Genomic DNA, 21,418 nt, shown 5'->3' with positions numbered 1-21,418 from the left:
AGTGTGAGGGTTATAAGCACTTTAGGAAGCCAAACTTGTGTTCTCCACTTAGCGAGAGAAACTCGTCCCCGGCAGAAGGACAGATGGAGTCAAAGACCTCTGCACAGTTGGGGCCAGGATGACGGCGGGAGGGCGTTGGGGGGGGGGGGGAGGGGGAGAGGCGGAACTTGGAAAAACCTTCCAGAAAACCCGAGAAATCTGTGCTACACATGGTGCAAACCACGCTTTATTATGCCGCGCTACTACGCGGCGATGTGCGAGCATCTTGTCACTCCCCTCTGCCACCAGGAATGATGACAATAGATTTAGGCTTGCGAACCCTTTTTATGCATTCAGCGCCGTCACGACGCATCCAGGATGTTTTACGATGCTGATGTATGGACAGAAGGATGGGTGGCTGAGACCACCTTCCAGTACTGGATCACTGCCCCGAAGCAAGGAAGTTTGCAGGCCTGCTGATACCACTTGCAAAACTATCTTGTATCCTAGCCTCAAGGAAAATGCCAGTAAATCGTCATGGTCACACTTTTTCCTCTTCAATTACCCATAATAATCAGTAGAAATTGATAAATGGCCTGTAATAAAGAATACCCAAAGAAGGACTCTGCCCTCTTAAGAATGACTGGTTATATTTAACAAATGGTTTCTGCTAATTTGCGTTTAGGCCACAAGGAAGCATTGTTTCCTAGATACTGTTCCTGTCCTTCAGGGAGAACCAAAAGCCCTGCACAGTGGTTCCTTCCAACAACAAAAAGAAGGTGCCTTTCAAATATACAATAGAGTTATATATAATTGCTAATCCACAGCCATGCCTTCATCTATACCTCTGACAAAATAATTAAAATTTTATTTTATATCAGATATGTTGGCATGGAAATTGAGACATTATTAGAATTATTAGTTTTCCTTTCGCTCATCAAGGAGACTCATTACTAAGTCTATAGCGTTTTCTTTCACTTCAATCTCTATAACCTCACCCCAACTAGAGCCTCTGCTCCACTCTTGCTCCTTTATAAGTAATTTTCAACAAAGCATGTGTCCTCACTGCTTAAAACCTGCCAATAAGTCCCCAATATCCTTGGATTATAATTGGGCTCCTTCAACTACTTCAGGGCCCTACACAGCATTACCCTATCCACCTTCCTATCCTTGTCTCAAACCACCCCTCTGGAGCCAGTCACACTGCCTTCCTTCTGTCTTGAAATAGTAAAACCCTTGCTCATGCATTGTTCAGAATCTTCTGTACCTTGCAAAGATCTCTCTCTCTCTCTCTCTCTCTCTCTCTCTCTCTCTCTCTCTTTTCATTTAGGTCTCGACTCAAACACCGACTGCTTAGAGAAGCCTTCCCTGACTGCCAGTCCAATCTCCAGTGGCTTCTCCACTACAAGCCCTGTATGTCCACATTTTACTTCCTTCATCAATCCTATCACTTACCTTATTTTATTAATTTGTTATAATATAAACTATTTTTATGCACTTAAAGTACTGCTACATCCCAGCACACCTAGCACATAACTAATCTCTATTCACTAAATATTGTTGAATGGGTGGATGATGGTTGATTGAGCTGATGGTTGGATATACCTATTAAAGAAGGGGTTCAAAGCCAAAACACAGAATTAATTGGCCATGAGATCTCCCCTTGTAATGAATTGTATTTTTGCAATCTTAGTTATTGCAATCTTTCTATACAGCTTCTTGATGTATCAACTTATTTTGCAAAATGTATTGTTATCAAATATTTACTTGAGTCTAAAAATAAAGGGTAAACTGCTAAGTTTTCTGCATCTTTCACTGACACCTTCTCTATAAATAGTGCTTTAGTTTAGAAACAAATGGAAGATCAGGAACTTCAAATATCACATTAGTTTTAGACTTGAGCATTCAAACATGTGCAATCCAAGTTCTCCTGCCTACTTCACAGTACCCTTCCCTGAACGTCCTGAGCAGCATTCTAGAATTGGGGATTCAACTGGTGGAAGAAAAGAAATAAGAGCATTGCTCAAATATGAAAAAAAAAATTTTTTTTAGCTAGAACAGGAGCCAACAGCCTGCCAGAAATTATCTGTCGAGTCTGGCCCTTTAGAGGGAAGCATCATGGTTACTGGAAAAACTTGGCTTTGAAGCCATGCACCCCTGGTTCTGCTTTATGATTTTGGACAAGTTATTTAAATCCTCCTGTCTAAACTGGGAATAATAATTTACTTAACCTACAGGGGTATTATGAGCCTTAAATGAGATCATGTATGTTTGTGTGATAAAATGTTGTAGGGAAGAAGTATTTTGGGATTCTCAATAATATCAAACTCTCACTACTTAGTTCCCCCCGCCCCCCCAACCCCTGTGTGTGGAGGCAGAAGATGTAAAATGCTCCACTACCATGAGCACAATCTGAAACGGACAGCAGGGCTTGGAGCAGATCTTCACAGGGTATTATATGGTTTAAGTAGTTCGTCAAGTCCATCTTCAAGATGTCTTCTCTCACCTGAATAGTAGATAGACCTCAGCTTTATAATAGTTCATGTAAGTATGTAAATAGTTACTAAATGGCACACACTGTTCAAAGCAATTTATTTAATCCTCACATTAACCCATTAAGGAAGAGATTACAATTATTATTCTCATTTTACAGATGAGGCAACTGAGGCACAAGAACATAAGGAACTTGACCAAAATCACATGGGTAGTAAGTGGTGGAATTAGAACAGGAACCCACATAGTCTGGCTCTAGTGCCCATGCTTTTCTGAGCCCCTCATTGGTCATTTAATCTATCAAGTTGTCTTCCTTCTCATTTTTCATTGAAATCCAAACAGTTGAGAGAATGAGTTTTGATTCTTATTACAAGAAAAGGAACTTTGAACAGTTTGTTTCTGTGAAGGGCGGGAAGACACAGAAGAACAGACACAAGGAGGTGACCATTTGGGAATGCAATGAAAAGAAATCAGTGGTCTAGAAGCATTGCTTAGGGGCAAGTGAGGAGGCCCTTGTGAAAAATGTGGGGTTTCTCTCCAACTTCTCCTGCAAGGGCAGGGCTCTCTGAAGGGCAGGAAGGATTCCATGACAGCAGGGCCATATCTGGCTCACTTGTCATCTTTCTGAAAAGATTTGAGCAAAAGAGTTTGGAGCTATATAAGAAATAGAGATGATTTAGTGCTTCATATCATAATCTGCATTTAATATCTACACATATTGTAGATATTAAGTATCTACAATATCTCTGAAAATCTTTAGAATCAGAATACTGTACCTGATGGCGTTCTTACTAGGTAATTCTACCTCCCAATCTTAGGATCTTAGTCATCCAAGAAAGATGATATCTTCCTCCCCATTATTTTAATGTTAAGAACAGATTTTATACCTACCCATCGATTTTCTCACCTCAGAATGTGGTTAAATTTTCCAGAATATTAGTCTCTGTTTTAGTTTGCTAAAGCAGTGCCAATGCAAAGTATCAGAAATGTGTTGACTTTTATAGAGAGTATTTATTTGGAATAAAAGTTTACATTTCCAAGGCCATGAAAAATCCAACTTGAGACACCATAAAAGATGCTTTCTTACCAAAGTCAGCTACCATGTGTTGACACAACATGGCGGGTTATCGCTGGTTGGTCTCTGACTTCCCCCTGGAATTCTTCTCTCAGGTTCAACCTCTGTGCTTTCTTCCCAATTTCAGCTGCAAGCTGGCATAGGACTTGTTTCTTTCTGAGCCTCCCATATCACTCTCAGCTGTTTTGCACTCCTCCAAAATTCAATTGTACGCTCTCAGGCATATAGCAGGTCTCCTCTTGAACTGCTCCGTGGGCCCAGCCTCTTGGGGGGTTGTACTTAAGCAATCCTCTCTCTCACAATGCAGAATCAAAATATGCTGGCTTCCTTTTTCCTCTGTCTGTCTGAGTCTTTCTCTGTTTTTCTGTTTATATCAGGCCCAGAATGGGGGCAGAGACTCAACCTGAGTTATGCCTCACTGACCTAGTCTAATCGAAAGCCCTAAAGCAATCTTATCAAGTAATCTAAACAAAGGTCCCGTAACTGAATCTAATGTATTCAAAGGGTATCACACCCAGAGAAACAGATTAGTTTATAAACATAATATTTCTCTTTTTTTTGGATTAATAAAATAATTTCAAACTGCCACAGTCTCCATTTCTGTTATCAATATATATTTATTTCCTCTGATTCTTCAGGAAGATAGAGAAAAAGTGGTCAGTAAGTTCTTCATAGCAACATTTTGTCATATGATTTCAGGGAACTATCACACAGTAGTTTTCGGTACACTATATTAAATCATCTTTTTCAAATCCAATAGAAGCTGAAATGTAAAAGTTACATGCATTGGAGAGTTCTCTCCAGTTTAAAGATTGTGGTATGAGTAAGTCTGAGTCAGGACCCCTAGCTAATGGAATTTCTGCCCAATTTCCTTCAAGATCCCTTTTCTCTCATAACTTGCATATTCTCCTCCCCAATTATTGGTAAGGTAGATCAACTTCACCCTACTACCTCCCCCACGCATCCAAAGGTCAGTCAAACCTGCTCAAACCCATCGCCTTTAAGATTTGGATTCTCTAACTCTGTCTTTGACACACATGCGCCCCTCCCTGCATCTTGCCTTGCTTAAAAGCCTTTCTTTAGATGAAATAATTCTAGCTCTTTGTTTTCTGAACCTTTTAATAATTTTGTTTCAGCTTTCTGAACTCTTTCCAATCTCTCTATATATACATTGTATAAGATGTGGAAACCAAAAACCACATATTATTTTCTAAAAGAGACTGTTCACTGCCAAACCTTGGGAGGCTAACTTACTTTTTCAATGAGAAATCAAAGCCAAGTCCAGCAGGTTCTTAACAAGTGGATATCAGAACAGGTGTGACACCCCATTCCAATAAAGTTACACTTTCTGAGTAGATAATTATTTGGTGTGGAAAGGTAATTTGCTTGTGTTCTCCCAAGGGGATTATTAGAATATTCATGTGTTTTGTATAAAACAGCATGAAAGACATAGCTAGGGAAGAACAAGATAAATAGCAGTAAACCCTGTCCATTTTTTTGTTTGTTTGACTCCAATTCAAGTCAAGGAAGATGACCTGTTTCCTGGGACAAAGCAAAGTTCATATATATAAGTATATTATAATACATACATATTTATTTTTATATTTATATTTATATTTATATAACAGTTATAATATAAATTTAAGTTATAATTCCAGGGAAGAGAAAGCAAAGGAAATACCCAGGATCCTGCCAATCCCACAAATATTCAGTGAGAAAAACACCTGGATTCTCCCCAAGCCACAGCTGTTGAGTTGGAAAATGCCTGGATCCTATTGAGTCAAGGCAGTCAGGGAAAAGAGCCACATCCAGTCCAGTGTGTCTACTTGGTGCGACATGCACACATGACTCCTATTTGATCAAGACACAGTTATTTTGGAAATAAATAGATCCTGCTGGATTCAAGCACAGTTCATGATTAGCACGCACGCGTGGGGATGTCCCAGGTACAGATACTATCTATAAGAAAGTCTTTGTATACAAGGATGTTTGGTAGGAAAACTGGTGCTGCAGACTTTTGGCTGTCACTATCTCAGTGATTTTTTTTCATGGAGCATATGTGGATCTAGCAGTGTTCTTCCTTCCTTCATTTGTCTGGATCACATAGGATCTGGGTGTTTCTACTCTGATTCTTTAGGTCCAGCAGCATGTATGTGTAAAGAGAAATGCAAAGTTGAATTGTCAACCTTGTTTTGCTTTTTAAGGTATTATCCACAACCCAGTAGCATAATCACAAGAGGAATGTTCCATGCCTTTCTAAACCTGGTGAACTGAGGAAAAACTTTTTATTTCTATCATCACAATTTACATTTTCCATGGATGTCTATCTCTTTTTTATTATTTTTAGAAAATAAATGCTTGTTTTTATTATAAAAAAAGTGATTGAAGGAACACTGGAATTCAGAGAAGTGAAAGAATGATACAAGGAAAACATATCATACATAATAAACCAAAGCTAGAAGAAAATATACCAAAATGTTGACAGCAATTAGGATTGGAGAAGAACTGGCATTTTAAAAATGTTTAAGTCTGAAGAATTCAAATTACTTCAAAGTTTACTCTCTGGAAGTTCCCCTATTTCAAGAATGGAAAAATCAAAGCAGCCAAGGCTATTTGCTGCTGATACTGACAAACAATGCAAGGAACTGCCTTTACGGAAGATCAACAGAGGAATGTCTGATGGTCCTGTGGTGAGCAAAACCTTCCTGATTGGATGGTCCTGCTCCAGTGATCAGTTTCACCCTCCTTGTTGAAGGAGGGCTAGGAGTAGGGGGTTGGGAGAAGGGAGTAGGGGACCTGGGACATTTTTTTTCTTTTGTTGTTAATGGTATATGTTCTCTACCATTTCCCGATAATTTTTCAGAAATTCGTAACATAAACATCACTCACTGCCCTGAAACAAACCTGAAAACTAGGCAGGTTAGTTATAGTAAATATTAAAAATCATCATATTTAATATTTCCCTCTATTAAGAAATTCAGAGCTTCTTTTGTAGATTATAATTTATAAGGAGTTAATCAATGCTTAAGACCTTTAAGGATATTCTTAGATTGAAGTCCAAGCTAATCCTGAGGAGAGAACCTGCCCTCTGAGAAGTCACAGACTTTCAATTTGGGGGCTTTACAATTCTGAGACCTTAGGACAAGTTCTTCCACCGCACAAGTTCCCAGAAGATAGGAAGCCCTTCCCTGGAGACTGGTGGTAGGAACTACATCATGAATTTAGGCGCTCCTCACCTCTCCTCTGTTGGCTATCAATTCTTTATTTCCTATAATTATGTGTATCCAGTGCCAAAAAGAGAAAAACTGAGGAGTAAAATTCCAGAAGCTCTCAGCCTGGCAAGATACATATAATTAATAAACCATAGTCTAACAGGAAAGTAGGCCTAGATTCCATGGCCAATGGTAGCTGTTCTGACGATGGCTGCACTGAGTGTTTTAGCCATTAAATTGAACTCCAGGACATCTGCAGTAAGTAACGTTGCTAAATTTGCAGGAGCTACACTTCAAACCCTGCTTCCTGTGTCTGAAAATATATTTTTTTCCTCTGCTTTCATGGGCTTTTATCCCTCATCTTCACTCTATTTATAAATGCAGCTTCCACATTTTGGCTGTACGCTTTAGCTTCATGATCTCCTTTGAAAACCTTCAGCCTCTCTTCTCAGGGTTTTTATCCCTAGCCTGTTCTGCTTCACCTGTGGGTTATATTTTCTATTCTTCCTTCTTTAAAGCTCTGGTCTCCAACCCAGGTGTAATGGGGATGTTTAAATATAACAGCCATAAATTGCAGGTAGAAGAGATGCTTTAAAGACTCAAATAATAAGGAACTTCAGGGGGCACAGATGAACATTAAGTGCTGTGAAGCAACCGCCAGCAATCAGAGATGCCGTGGCTCATTTTTGAGCAAGTACATTATGCAGCCCAAAAGGAAAAAGGCAGAGCTGTATCTGGCTGTGGTGAGTGGCCATCACTCCCATCTTCAGACTTTATAGATGTCCAGAGTGAATGGTTCCACTAACTCGGCCCAACTTCTCCAAGGATGGCACCAGCTGCGAAGCCATTATCACAAATCAATGTCACCAGAAGGTTTATTCAGGACCTCACTTTCCCCTGACTCTAGCCCTCCGTTCTCACAGTCCCCTGTGGTAAATGCAGCGTTAGCCTCCTGAAGATGCCCATGTCCTAATCCTGGAAGCCTGTGAGTATGTTACCTTACATGGCAAAGGGGGCTTTGAAGATATGAATAAATTAAGGATCTTGACATGGGAAGATTATCTGGATGGGTCCAATGTAATCACTGGGTCATTATAAGTAAAAGAGGGAGGCAGGAGAGTCAGAGTCAGAGAAGAAGGTGGAACAATGGAAGTGGAGTTGGAGGTAAGGGATCGGGAAACAATTGCAGGCAATCTCTAGAAGCTGGAAAAGGCAAGGAAACAGATTCTCCCCAGAGCCTCCCAAAGGAGCACAGCACTGGTAACACCTTGATTTTAGCCCAGGGAGACCCATGTCAGACTTTTAACCTCCAAAGCTATAAGATAATAAATTTGTGTTGTTTAAGCTGCTGAATTTGTGGTACTTTGTTACAGCAGCAACAGCAAACTAATACATCCCTCTACAGTGCCAAGGCGGCTTGTCCTCTTTTCTGTGTTCTCACACTAAACGTCTAAATTCTTATTGCAGAGAAGGAGGAAATGGTCACAGCATTGGTTTTGCTTCCAGTTAACAGAATCTCAATGGATCAGTTCCATCTGGAAATCTGGGCAGATTCATATCAGAGATTGTTTCTTACAATGTCAAGATGAATTTTTTGTCTTTGATTTAAATTCATCATCTGGAATTTAGCTTTTTATAAAAGATTTTAGAAAAATAACAGCAACAAAACAGCATTCCTGTTTAAAAGGTTAAAGGAATACTCAAAGAAAACATAAAGATGATTGTTAAAACATTAACTGCTTATGCATTTGGGGTGCAACTGAAAGGCAGCTACAATTTATCTGAGGGGAGAAAGGAGTCTGCAGGAAAGGGAGTTAACTCTGCAAAGGTTATTTTTAAAGCAAAGTGCTTGGCCCAAAAGCCAGCAAAAAGGGTTCTGGTTATATTATGAAGAGAAATAAATCCTGACCGTGGAAACAATCTAAGTATTATATAATGGACCATGAAATCTACTCAGTGAGGGTCACTGGGCCAAGACTAGTGAGACTGCTTATACACATACAAAGAACCCGGGTCTTGTCATCTCCTTGTCCTGAAACATAAATCCAGTGATTCTGATCCACCACAAGGAATGCATTTTATATCTTAAGCTATCTCACATATGCACCCCCACAAACCCCCCCACTCACACACAATGTAACAGAAGCAACTCTTTCATAAAACCCTACTTTACCCTTACAATGTGAGATATAGACTCTGATATTTTTTATTTGTTTATTGATATTTTTCATTGGTTTTTTTAAATGATAGTCAAGACCTACTAATTAGTTATGACCTGCAGTACTATTGCCTCTAAAGTAGTTATTTTCTCCCTATTTTAGTACTAAAAGTTTTTTCATTATTACCATAATTTCAAATGAAACAAAAATTTGGAACTGAATATTCTCAAGGTCTTTTCTAACCCTAAGATTTTATATTTTTACCTCAAAGGAAACATTACTTTATCCAAAATGTATTTGTTAATTGAATGAAACAACATTGACTGGCAACTTGGAACCTTCCCTCCAGCAAATTTGTTTAGAAAATAAATGATTTTTCCTAAGATAAATCTGATTCTTTTATATTATTCAGTGATTAGTTCTAAGTCTCAAGCATCTTTCCGATCAAAATAAGGGATTATTGAAAGTATTATCATATCTTTTTTGCTACAGTGACATTGGTATTTGGGGGACCCAGAGGCACTAAGAGATAAAGTATTTTGAATCCCTCCCAGAAAGCATTTGATTTATGATCCTATCCAGTGTCACCTTGAAAACCACCTCCCATCCCCATTGCTAAAATTGCTTCAGGCAGATAGCGCTAGCTTTCTAGGACTCCCAGAGAACTGCTCACTGTCACTTTGTTTTCAGCAAATATGCTGCACAGCACACTTCTCAGATTGTTGTCTGTAAAATAGAAGTGACGCTAAACTCTCAGTGCTGAGGAATAACTAATAAACTGTGCTAACCCTACAGAGATGCAAAACAATTGCAATCGCTCATCAGTTTGCTGAGAGGTGACAGGCTCCAATTTCCCATTTTCCAGAGACACTCTCCTCATTACCAAACAAAACCGGACCTGCTAACTTGCCCAAGATCTATCACTTGCCGCAGTGATCTCATCGGTCTGTGTCCCTGATGGGGACTCAAGCGAGTGGTGCAGAAAGCAGTGAGCTGACACATGGAGACATATTGCCTAAATAGGCTGATCCACCAAGCCAGCTAATTTCCCTTCTATTTTGAGAAGAGCAATTATTTTAAACTGCCATATATCAAAATGACTTTGCTCTTGCCACTAAAACATAGCAAGTCAATAAACTATAATGTAAATGAGTGTCTCTGGCTACTTTGATTAAAAAATTAAACAAGAAAAAAATGAAAGAAGGGAGGGATGGAAAGGAAGGAAGGAAGGGAGGGAGGGAGGAAGGGAGGAAATAAAAAACAGAGCCCACGCTGCTTTGTTTAAACTGTGGCAGGGTCACAATTCAAAGCTTTACAATATTAAGCTGATACGTGTATAAGCAAGCCATATTATTTTGGAAGTCTTTTGACTTCATGTCTAAACTACTTAGAAACTGCTTCTTTTACTCTCATCAAATTCTTTTGAAAAGTTTTGCTTTGTGGGAAAAGACATGATCACTTTCATGAAAATCAATAGGTACAAAAAGAAGAGAAAATCTATTTTGGATACAAAATGGTAGCTGGGAAGATACCAAAGAATCTTTGCCTGTGTCAAATATTTATTTGAAGCCAGCAACACAACAGGCATATACCAGTCTTGAACCCAGAAAACTCTCATCTGTCCAAAGTGTCCAGACCCAGAACTTATGCTAATATTCCATTTAAAATGTGACTTATGAGGTGAAGTACATTGAGATTCCAAATGAGGATTTTCAAGGGAAATTTTAATATCTATGTTTAGATTTAGTAGACCTGAAGGGAAATGGGATGTTGATTTATGAGGCTGAGAGAAATTATGAACAGCTGGAACACAAAGAACACGTTGTTAGAGCGGACTTTAATCCCAATTCAGACTGAAGTTCCAGAACCTTCCAGAGTAATGATTTGGACTCATAAGATCTATTTGACTGATAGAGCAGTTAAAGACATAGGAATTAAAGGTACATACAAAACATAGATAGATTTTATTAAAATTTACCATTTGTTTTTTAGAGATACATATTTTTTACTTAAATTTATGATGGGCTGTTTTGGAAGTAAAAACGACATTTTAAAAGAGTAATTGAATAAAAAGAAAATCTGGAAATCACTTAATTATAGAAAACATGGCTATCGAGCTAAATTGCCATTATCAAGGTGGTTAAAATATATAACTGCACTTAAGCTTCCTCTTGTGGACTGAGCTTGTAAACTGATACAAACAATAAGAGTAATGACTCAGGAGAGAAAAAATACATAATTATCTTTCACGTTGTTAGATGAATAAATTACTGAGCACTAAATTATGCTAACGTCTTCATCTTCAAATTTGGCTAAAGATTGTTTTTCCTCTCTTCTTGCAGAGAGCGTCTAAATATACTAAATCCGTTCCTGATCTCTTCTTGGTTTCTTCTGGCAATCTTTAAACCAACATAAAGATGAATAGTTTATACCATTGAACTCTGTTTTGTTATTTTTGAGGATTTCGTCTAACATTATCCTTCCTTCTCTTGAACAGACAACCAAGTTGCCTGGCCTGTTGGGGAATTGACTCCCTACACAAGCCGGTCATTTGGGGTACATCCAATTACCACAAGAGGGAGGGGGAGCCAAATTTTTCCAGCTGGGTTTCCAGAAAGAAACCATCCGGAACTCTTAAGTATGTGTTAGGAACTTGAGGAAGGCCGCTTCCAGGAAGAACTCACAGTCTAGTCTGGGAAGGAGATAAAAAATAATTACATACATGGTAAACAGTGTTACAATAAGGTGTGAAGAAAGTGCTGCAGAACTCAGAGGGGACCTTGACTTTCACTGAGAACCAGACTGGGTTCTCTTCAACCGTATCTTACCAACAACCCTACATCCTTGGCTCTTGATCCTTCTGAGGCACCATCTTCTTTCACAGCCTCCTTGCTTTTGCTTTAATCCAAGCTCTTTTCATTTGTCCTTTATATTTTTAAATATTTTTTTTATTTTTAAAGAAGCTTTAGATTACATATAAATTATATCAGAATACAGGGGATCCCCATGTACCCCACCCACTCCCCCTCCCATACATTCCCCATTAACATCTTTCATTAATGTGGTACATTTGTTACAACTGATGAACACATATTGAAGCATTGCTACTAACCATGGACTATAGTTTACCTTACAGTTTAAACTGTGCCCACCCCCCCCCCCACCCCCAATTTCATAGGTTTTGGAAAAGTGTATAATGGTCTATATCCTTTATCCTTTCATTTGGCTTTCCTTGAAATACGTACTGCTGCTGTAGGTAACCCTCCTCTTACTCTGTTTCACATTGCTACTGTTTGTTTCCTTCAATAAGCACTTTTTACTTTGAATTTGATGAATAAAAAAAAAGATTATGTTTTTTAACTAATCCATTCCTGTTGGTGTGCGATCCTTTGATTGCATTAGATTTGGCTAAGGGACCTTGATTAGATTGCTTTATTAGATCGCTTTTGATTGGACTATGTCAGTGAGGCATGATTTAGGTTGGCTCTCTGCCCTCTTACTAGAGACTTATGTAAAAAGAGGCACAAAGAGAAAGAAGACACACAGAAAAGGAAGCTCTGCCATTTTGACCCAGCCATGTGAGAGAGAGGACTCAAAGATCACTAGCAGCTGACACTGAGGCACAGAGCACCTAAGAGGCTGGGCCCACGGAGCAGCACAAGGCTGAAGAGATGAGCCACATGCCTGATAGGCAACAGCTGAGCTCCTGGAGACAGTGATCTTTGACTGGAAGACAGGAACCTCCACATGGCAGGACCTCCAAAGACTTGGATCTATAAGCTTTTACATCTAATCAAATTCCTGTTATAAAAACAAACCATTTCTGCTACTTTACATTGACAGCCTTTGGCAAACTAAGACACACTTGCTCTTCTAAACTTTTTTCTCTCTCTGATTTGATTCCTTTAGTTATAATAATGTGACTATCCGCCCAGTCACCCATTCAGGAACCATCTCTTCTCCCTCTCTCTTGACCGCTGAACCCAAAACAATCACTGAGTTCTACTGACTACACTTTAAACATGGTTCAAATCTCTTCCCTCCCCTCCATCTCTCTGTCATTTCCTTTAAATTAATTATATTTAGCAGCCATTAAAACTTGACAAGCTGGCCTGTCTCCAGTATCAAAACATGCCCCTTTCCCCACTGTCAACCTATAAAATTCTGCCATAGTTATCTTTCCAAAGCACCATCTGATCATTTAATCCCCTTGTTTTGAAATTCTTCAGTGACTCCCATTGTCTCAGGGATAGAATCAAGCGTCCTTAGTCCAATAGGCATCGCCCTTATTACCAACAGTTCACTTCCCTGTCTCATTGCTCTCCTTTCCTCCCAAGGACCTACCAGCTCTAGTCTTTCTAGAGTTCCAGAAAAGTCTGTTTAGTTGTAAGCTTTAAAATATATATATAAATGCAATAATACCAACATAATAAAATATTAATTGTAGAATCTCAATTATGGGTATATGGATTATCATTGTTCAATTCATTCCATTATTTAGTTTTCTGCTAGTTTTGTTATGAAGATATTATAAAAATTGTTGGGAAAAATATTTGTGCATGAAAATCTGTATCTTTGAGGAGTGGTTTGTGACTGGTCAGGTTGTGTACTTTATATATACAAGCAAAAATTGTTAATGAAAATTTGACCCAGTAATTCCATTTTTAGGAGTCTACCTTAATTTAGTAATCTTAAATATAGATTTTTTAAAAACCTTTGTGTTTGTGTCAGAAATATTTTATAATTACAGAAATTTGGAAATATCTTAAATATCTAATAATAGGAGAATGATCATATTATGTTGCAGTGATTATGTTGATTAAAAATGATAGTGATAAAGATTACATAATAATATGGTAAATGCTCATAACAGACTCAGTAAAAAAGATTGTGATACAAAATTTTATCAATATGATTAAAATGACCTTTTAAAAATGGTCATACAGACCACATATTGTATGATTCTGTTTATATGAAATATCCAGAATTGCAAATCCATAGAAACCAAAAGGAGATTGGTGGTTGCCAGGGACTAGGGGAAGAGGGAAATGGAGAATGGTTGGTATTAAGTACAGGATTTCTTTTTGGGGTGATGAAATGTTCTAAAATTGATTGTGCTGATGGCTGCACAACTCTGTGAATATGCTAATAACCACTGAACTGTACATGTGTACAGGTGAATCGTATGGTATATGAATTATATCTCAACAAAGCTGTTACTAAAAACAATACATTCAAGACCCAGGCATAAGCTCACTCCTCCAGGAAAGCAAACTCCTAAACAAAAAGAACAACCAGCTTATCTTTATTTGATGGTTGGTTTTATTTCACATGCTAAGGTCTTCCATTTTATTTATTCTGACTTCCCTGCAGCAATTCTGTTTAATTTCATTTTAAGTCAAATTAGGACCACAGCAAAGAAAGCTCAGAAACACTGCCATCTTGTGATCACAGAAGGAGGTAGAAAGCAAAGTGATCCTCCCTTTAATACTTTTAAAAATATATATAAAAGAACTGCAGAGATTCTCTTGCATTTGCTCTTCCAGGCCTTAAAATTAACAGCCACTTAGTTACCACTAAAAACTCTAAACTACAAAACTCTGCTTTTAGAGACTCTATTTTGTAGAGTTCTATTGATTTCCCTTAACCAGATTATACAGGGATCTTGAAGGACACATTCATTTAAGCCATTAGCACATGCATGCCTTTTATTAGACCAGAGGACTTTTTAAAGGCTTTTCTTTTAAGGAACTAATATGAGTTCCAGGTCATGACTGTAAGCTCTATAAGGGCAGCAATGTATTTGCCAATGTAACCCCAAAACAGAACATGTAAAAAGACTTCAAGAACTATTTATTAGAAAAATAAATGAGTAAATGGATAATCAATAAGGTGACAACTTTTAAAGTGGAGGAAAATGTATTTCTAATATTTTGGAAATCATATCATTTTATTTGGAAATGTCAAGTTCACCTTGAAACATTGACATATTCTATAATCTTGATTACCCAAGAGTCAGCAAAACCTTGTAACCTGCTCATTTTAAGCTGGCTTAAAAAAATATTAGAGAGTGTAAGGTACTTGTTTTAGTTTCCCAGCTGCTAAAACAAACAACATACAATGGGTTTGCTTAAACAATGGGAATTTATTGGCTCATAGTTTTGAGGATAAGAGAAGTCCAAAATTGAGGCATCAGAAAGGTTATACTTTCTTCCCAAAGATAGTGGTGTTCGGGGGCTGGTTGCTGGCAATCCTTGGTCCTTGGCTTTTCTGTCACATGGCAAAGTACATGGTCGGCTCTCCTGGCCTCTGTCTCTTTCCTGCTTTCACTCTGCCTATAAAGGGCTCCAGTAAACTGGATTAAAGCCAAAACTGATTCAGCCAGGCCACCCCTTAACTAAAGTAACATATTTTTCCCCCTTTATTTTAGTTCTTTATTTTCTTTTAAATGTTACATTCAAAAAATACGAGGTCTCCATATACCTCCCACCCCACCCACGCCACCCCTCCCACATCAACAAACTCTTCCATCATTGTGAAACATCCACTACACCCGACGAATACATTCTGGAGAACTGCTGCAGCACATGGACAGTGGTCCACATTGTAGTCCACACTCTCCCCCTGTCCACCCAGAGGGCCATGACAGGACACACAACATCCAGCATCCATCCCTGCAGTATCACCTAGGACAACTCCAAATCCCGAAAATGCCCCCACACCATATCTGTTCTTCCCTCATCCGACCATCAGCAGCCACTGTGGCCACCCACTCCTCTTCACTACTACAACTTCTTCCCTTACTAATCACAATGGTTCCCCAGCAGAACACCAGTAAGTCCACTCTAATCCACACTCTATTCCTCCATTGAATAACACTTGAAGAAATCTTGTTTACAATAGGTCCACACCCACCAGAATGCAGACCAAGACCAAGAATGTGTCTAAACTGGGGTACGCAAATTCAGTCCACCACAAGACATAAAGTAAACATAAAATTTATAACTTCACAAACTCTTTTCGATACTGGCTTTAGAAAAAGAGCTTTGTCTGACTCTTTCCTTTCCCTCTCTTGACTATTTCTCAGCTATTATTTCACCATGCATACCAGCTTATTTCTAAAACGGGCCAGTCTGTTTCTAGAATAATTGTTTTCAAATGACTCAGACCTGGGTTTCTCATAACCAAAAGAGTAGCCACTGGGGATTTTGTACTTAGGAATAGACTAAGATGTTTCAAAAAATCATTGGTCATTCTAAAGCTCATGTATATCATGTGACATCATGGAAAAATACTTTATAGTTTGTTTTTCACAGAGTCAATAACTAATTACCAGTTCATGCCCTATAAATAAATCAATATTGGAAAGTAATTCTAAGTGGATTCATCACTGAAACGATTGGCTGACTGACCAGACAGCCAAACGCTGGGATGGCTACCTGGCTTAGTTGCTCTCTTTACATATTTTATAATGCCTCTGTCCATCATTATTATGATAAAGTATGAAAATGGAAAAGATGAGGCATGGTCAAGCAGAGATGTGGGCTTTAAAATAACTGATCTTAAAAATGATTTTGGTTTTTGGGTTGTTGAAAAGATGAACTGGGTTCTGTGACAGAACAAAATTGAAAAAAAGTGCAATATTGGGCATCTTTACTTTGTAGTTCACACTCACAGTGTTGGGGATTTAATTATCTCTCCCACAAGACATGTTCAAGTCCTAACCCCAGGACCTTTGGATGTGTATGCATTTATAAAAAGGACCTTTGAAGATTATTAGTTAAGGTATGTCCAAACCGAATGAGGGTGAACCTTAACTCAATATGGCTGTAGTCCTTCTAAGCAAAGGAAATTGGACATGGAAGGAGCCAGAAGTAGGAGGAGCCAGAGAGAGAGAGAAATGCTGTAAGAAATGCCTTCATCCAGGTACTTCCTTCTCTCTCACTCTGCCATGCCATTCATATATCTGCTCCCCTTACCTAAGTTGTCTTGCTGCTTTTTACTGGTATTATATCACAATGCAATTCTGGATACACAAGGGATTCTTCTAAGGTTGTCTATTCTTAATAAAATATTCCCACTTGGGGTGTTAACAAATTTTGAGATTTTCTTTAGTGCAGACTCCAGGACTAAACACAAATATTTGTTGCCTAGTAGAACTGAAAACTAAAATAAACTATCATACAAAACAAATAAGTAGGAAACTACAAAGCCAAAGAGGTGAGGATGATTTAGCTCCAGAAGGTCAGTGATGCTCTATCCAGATGATGGAAATTGGCGGCCAAGAGTACATACAAGAGAGATCTACTGGAGTCTTGTGCCTGGATGGGTTTTCATTTCTGACCACAAGATGTTCATCTGCAATGCTCATTTTCCACATTTAGCCACTTACCATCCAGATAAAATTCCCAGTACAATATCCACACAACCCAAGGACAAAGTAGCAAGTCCTCAACCCCCTCCCCCATGTTAACCAACCTCTGTGTTTTTTATTAGAGAAGTTGTGGTTTACAGTACAATCATGCTCAAAAAATAGGATTTCTATGTACCACCCAAGCACTAATAACTTGCATTGCTGAGGAACATTTGTTACAAGTGATGATAGCACATTTTTATCATTGTACTAGTAATTAAAGTCCATGGTTTAACTTAGGGTTCACTGTTTCTGTAAAGTATTTACATGGAGTTTTAAAATTTTTTTATTCTGTTACCATGTATACAATCTAACTTTACCCTCTTTTAATCATATTCAAATATTTATTTCAATGCCGTTAATTGCATTCACAATGCAGTGCTACCATCACCACCATCCATTACCAAAACATTTCCATCATTCCAAATAGGTACCCTGTACATTTTAAGCCTTAACTTCCCATTCCCTAGCCATGTCCTGTTCCATCATAAGCTATATTCTAGACTCTGAGTCTATGAGTTTGCTTATTCTAATTATTTCATATCAGTGAAAACATACAAATACTTTTCTTTTTGTGTCTGGCGTATTTCACTTAACATGATGTCTTCAAGTTTCATCCATGTTGTTGCATGTATCAAGACTTCATTCCTTTATGTGGCTGAATAATATTCCATTGTAGGTATATACCATATTTTGTTTATTCATTCATTGCTTGATATTCCCTTGGGTTGCTTCCATCTTTTGGCAACTGTGAATAATGCTGTTATGAACACCAGTGCACAAATATCTGTTTGAGTTCCTGCCTTCAATTCTCTGGGGTATATATCTCATAGTGGGACTGCAGGGTCATATGGTGGTTCTATACTTAACTTTCTGAGGAAACTCCAAACTGTCTTCCACAAGTGGCTATGCCATCTTACATTGCTAACAGCAATGAATGAGTGTTCTTATTTCTCCACACCTTCTCTTTTCACATTTTTCTATTAACAGTCTTTCTAATGAGTGTCAAATGGTATCTTATTGTGATTTTGATTTGCATTTCCTTGATCGCTAATGATGTTAAGCATCTTTTCATGTGCTTCTGGCCATTTTTATATCTTCTTTGGGGAGATGTCTGTTCAAGTCTTGCTCATTTTGTAATTGGGTTGTCTTTTTTTGGTAAGTTGAAGGATTTCTTTTTATATTATAGATACTAATCTATAATATATTTTCTCCCATTTTGTAGGTTGTCATTTTACTTAGATGATAAATTCTTTAGAAGAACAAAAGGTTTTAATTTTTTGAGATCCCACTTACCGATTTTTTCATTTGTTGCTTGTGGCTTGGGGTATAAAGTATAAGAACCCGTTTCCTAACACAAGGTTCTGAAGCTGCTTCCCTATGTTTTATTCTAGGAGTTTTATAGTTCTAGCTCTTATATTAAAGTCTTTGATCCATTTTGAGTTGATTTTTATATATACTGTGAGGTAGTGTTCCTCCTTTTTTTGCAAATGGAGATCCAGTTTTCCCAACACCCATTTGTTAAATAGACTATTCTTTCCCAATTGAGTGATCTTTGCCACCTTGTCAAAAATCAGTTGGCCATAAATGTGAGGATTGCTTTCTGAGATCTCAATTCTATTCTATTGGTCTATATGTCTGTTTTTGTGCCAGTACCATGTTGTTTTAATTATGGTGACTTTTAATAAGATTTAAGATTTGGAAGTGTGAGTCCTCCAATATCACTCTTCTTTTTCAAGATAGCTTTAGTTATTCAGGGCCCTTAACGCTTCCATATAAATTTGATGATTGACTTTTCTATTTCTTCAAAGAAGATTGTTGGAATTTTTATTGGAATTGCATTGACTCTATAAATTGCTTCTAGTCATAGTGGCATCTTAATGATATTTAGTCTTCCAATCCATAAACATGAAATGTCCTTCCATTTATTTAGGTCTTCTTTGATTCCTTTTAGCAATGCTTTATAGTTTTCTGTGTGCAAGTCCTTTACATCCTTGGTTAGATTTATTCTTAGATATTTGATTCTTTTAGTTGTTGTTATGAATGGAATTATTTTTCTTAATTTCTTCTTCCAATTATTCATTGCTTGCGTATAGACACACTACTGATTTTTGTGTGTTGATTTTGTATTCTGCCACTTTGCTGAATTCATTTATTAACTCCAGGGGCTTTGTTGTGGATTTTTCAGAATTTCCTGTATATAGGATCATATCATCTGCAAATAGAGAATATTTTACTTCTCCCTTTCCAAATTGGATGCCTTTTTATTTCTTTTTCTTGACTAATTGCTCTGGCAAGAACTTCCAGAACAATATTGAATAACAGTGGTGACAGGGCATCCTTGTCTTGTTCCTGATTCTAAAAGGAAAGTTTTCAGTCTTTTAAGAATAAGTAGGATGTTAACTGTGGGCTTTCATACATGCCCTTAACAACGTTGAGGAAGTTTCCTTCTATTCCTAGAGTTCTAAGTATTTTTATCAAGAAAGGATGCTATATTTTGTCAAATGCCTTTTCTGCATCAATTGAGATGATCATGTAGGTTTTTTCCACCCTTATTCTGTTACTGTGGTGTATTACATTAATTGATTTTCTCATGTTGAATCAACCTAGCATACCAGGGATAAATCCCATATAAATATGGTGTATAATTCTTTTAATAGCCTGTTGGATTTGGTTTGCTAGCATTTTTTGAGGATTTTTGTTTCTATATTCATAAGACATATTGGTTTATACTTTTCTTGCAGTATCTTTATCCAGCTTTGGTATGAGGGTGATCTTGGCCCTATAGCATGAGTTAGGGAGTATTCCCTCCTCTTCCATTTTTTGGGAGAGTTTGGGGAGAATTGGAGTTAAGTCTTCTTGGAATATTTGATAGAATTCTTCTGTGAAGCCATCTGGTCCTGGGTTTTTATTTGTTTGGAGGTTTTTGATGACTGATTCAGTCCCTTTACCAGTAATTGGTTTGTTGAGATCTTCCATTTATTCTTCAGAATACAAGAGAATATAATATGGATAGTTTGTGTGTTTCTAAGAATTTGCCCATTTTGTCTATGTTATTTAATGTTTTGGCATACAGATGTTCATAGTATCCACTTATAGTTCTTTTTCTTTCAGTAGGGAGAGAAGTAATGTGTCCCCCTCCCTCCTCCTTTTCATTTCTGATTTTCGTTATTTGTATCCCCTCTTTTTTTCTTTGTCTGTCTAGCTTAGGGTTTGTTGATTTTATTGATCTATTCAAAGAACCAACTTTTGATTTTGTTAATTGTCTCTATTGTTTTATATTTCATTTATCTTTGCTCCGTTCTTTGTTATTTCCTTCCTTCTGCTTCCTTTGGGTTTAGTTTGCTCTTTTTCCCCTAGTTCTTCCAGTTTTGAGGTTAGGTCTCTGATTTTAAGTCTTTCTTCTTCATCACTGTAAGCATTTAGAGCTTCATGTTTACCTTTCAGCACTGCTATTGTTGCATACCATAAGCTTTGCTATGTTATATTTTCATTTTCATTCTCCTTACGATATTTCCTAATTTCACTTCTGATTTCCTCTTTAACCCATTTGGTTGTTTAAGAGTATGTTGTTTACTTTCTACATATTTGTGAATTGTCCGTTTCTCCCTCTGTTATTGATTTCTAGTTTCATTCCATTGTGGTCAGAATATATATATTGAATGATATCAATATTTTTTCAGTTTATTGAGACTTGTTTTGTGACCCAACATACAGTCTATCTTGGAGAATGATCCATGTGCACTGAGAAGAATGTGTATTCTGTTTTTGTTGAGCGCAGTGTTCTAGATGTTTCTGTTAGGTCTAGTTGATTTAGTGAACCTCTTTTTTTTTTTAATGCACAAGGTAGTTTTTGTAGTATTAACCTTGGATGGAATTAATATTTAAACTCATATAACACAGATATTGGGAAAACTTCAAACCACTTTTCCATTTAAACAGGACCTATAGGTTCCAGGGGCCTGTAACAGCTCTGAAATTCAAATGATTGTCCCACTCACCCTTCTTCGCCTTCTCTAATTCACATAGATTCTGCTTTGTGCTAAAACCAGCCACCCTACACATCTTTGTTCAGAAACAAATGGCA

General features: G+C 37.6%; 1 pseudogene; it reads left to right on the top strand.

Annotated features, from left to right (window-relative positions):
• The first annotated feature begins 118 nt into the window (after window positions 1-118).
• The window catches only part of LOC101441920 (protein LZIC pseudogene), a 62,304-nt pseudogene continuing 41,004 nt past the window's right edge, over window positions 119-21,418 (top strand).

This window comes from Dasypus novemcinctus, chromosome 1, assembly GCF_030445035.2.
Source record: "Dasypus novemcinctus isolate mDasNov1 chromosome 1, mDasNov1.1.hap2, whole genome shotgun sequence".
In the NCBI taxonomy this organism is placed as follows: Eukaryota; Metazoa; Chordata; class Mammalia; order Cingulata; family Dasypodidae; genus Dasypus; species Dasypus novemcinctus.
The sequence above is the reverse complement of the archived record's forward strand: the minus strand, read 5'-3'. Positions and strand labels throughout refer to the sequence as shown.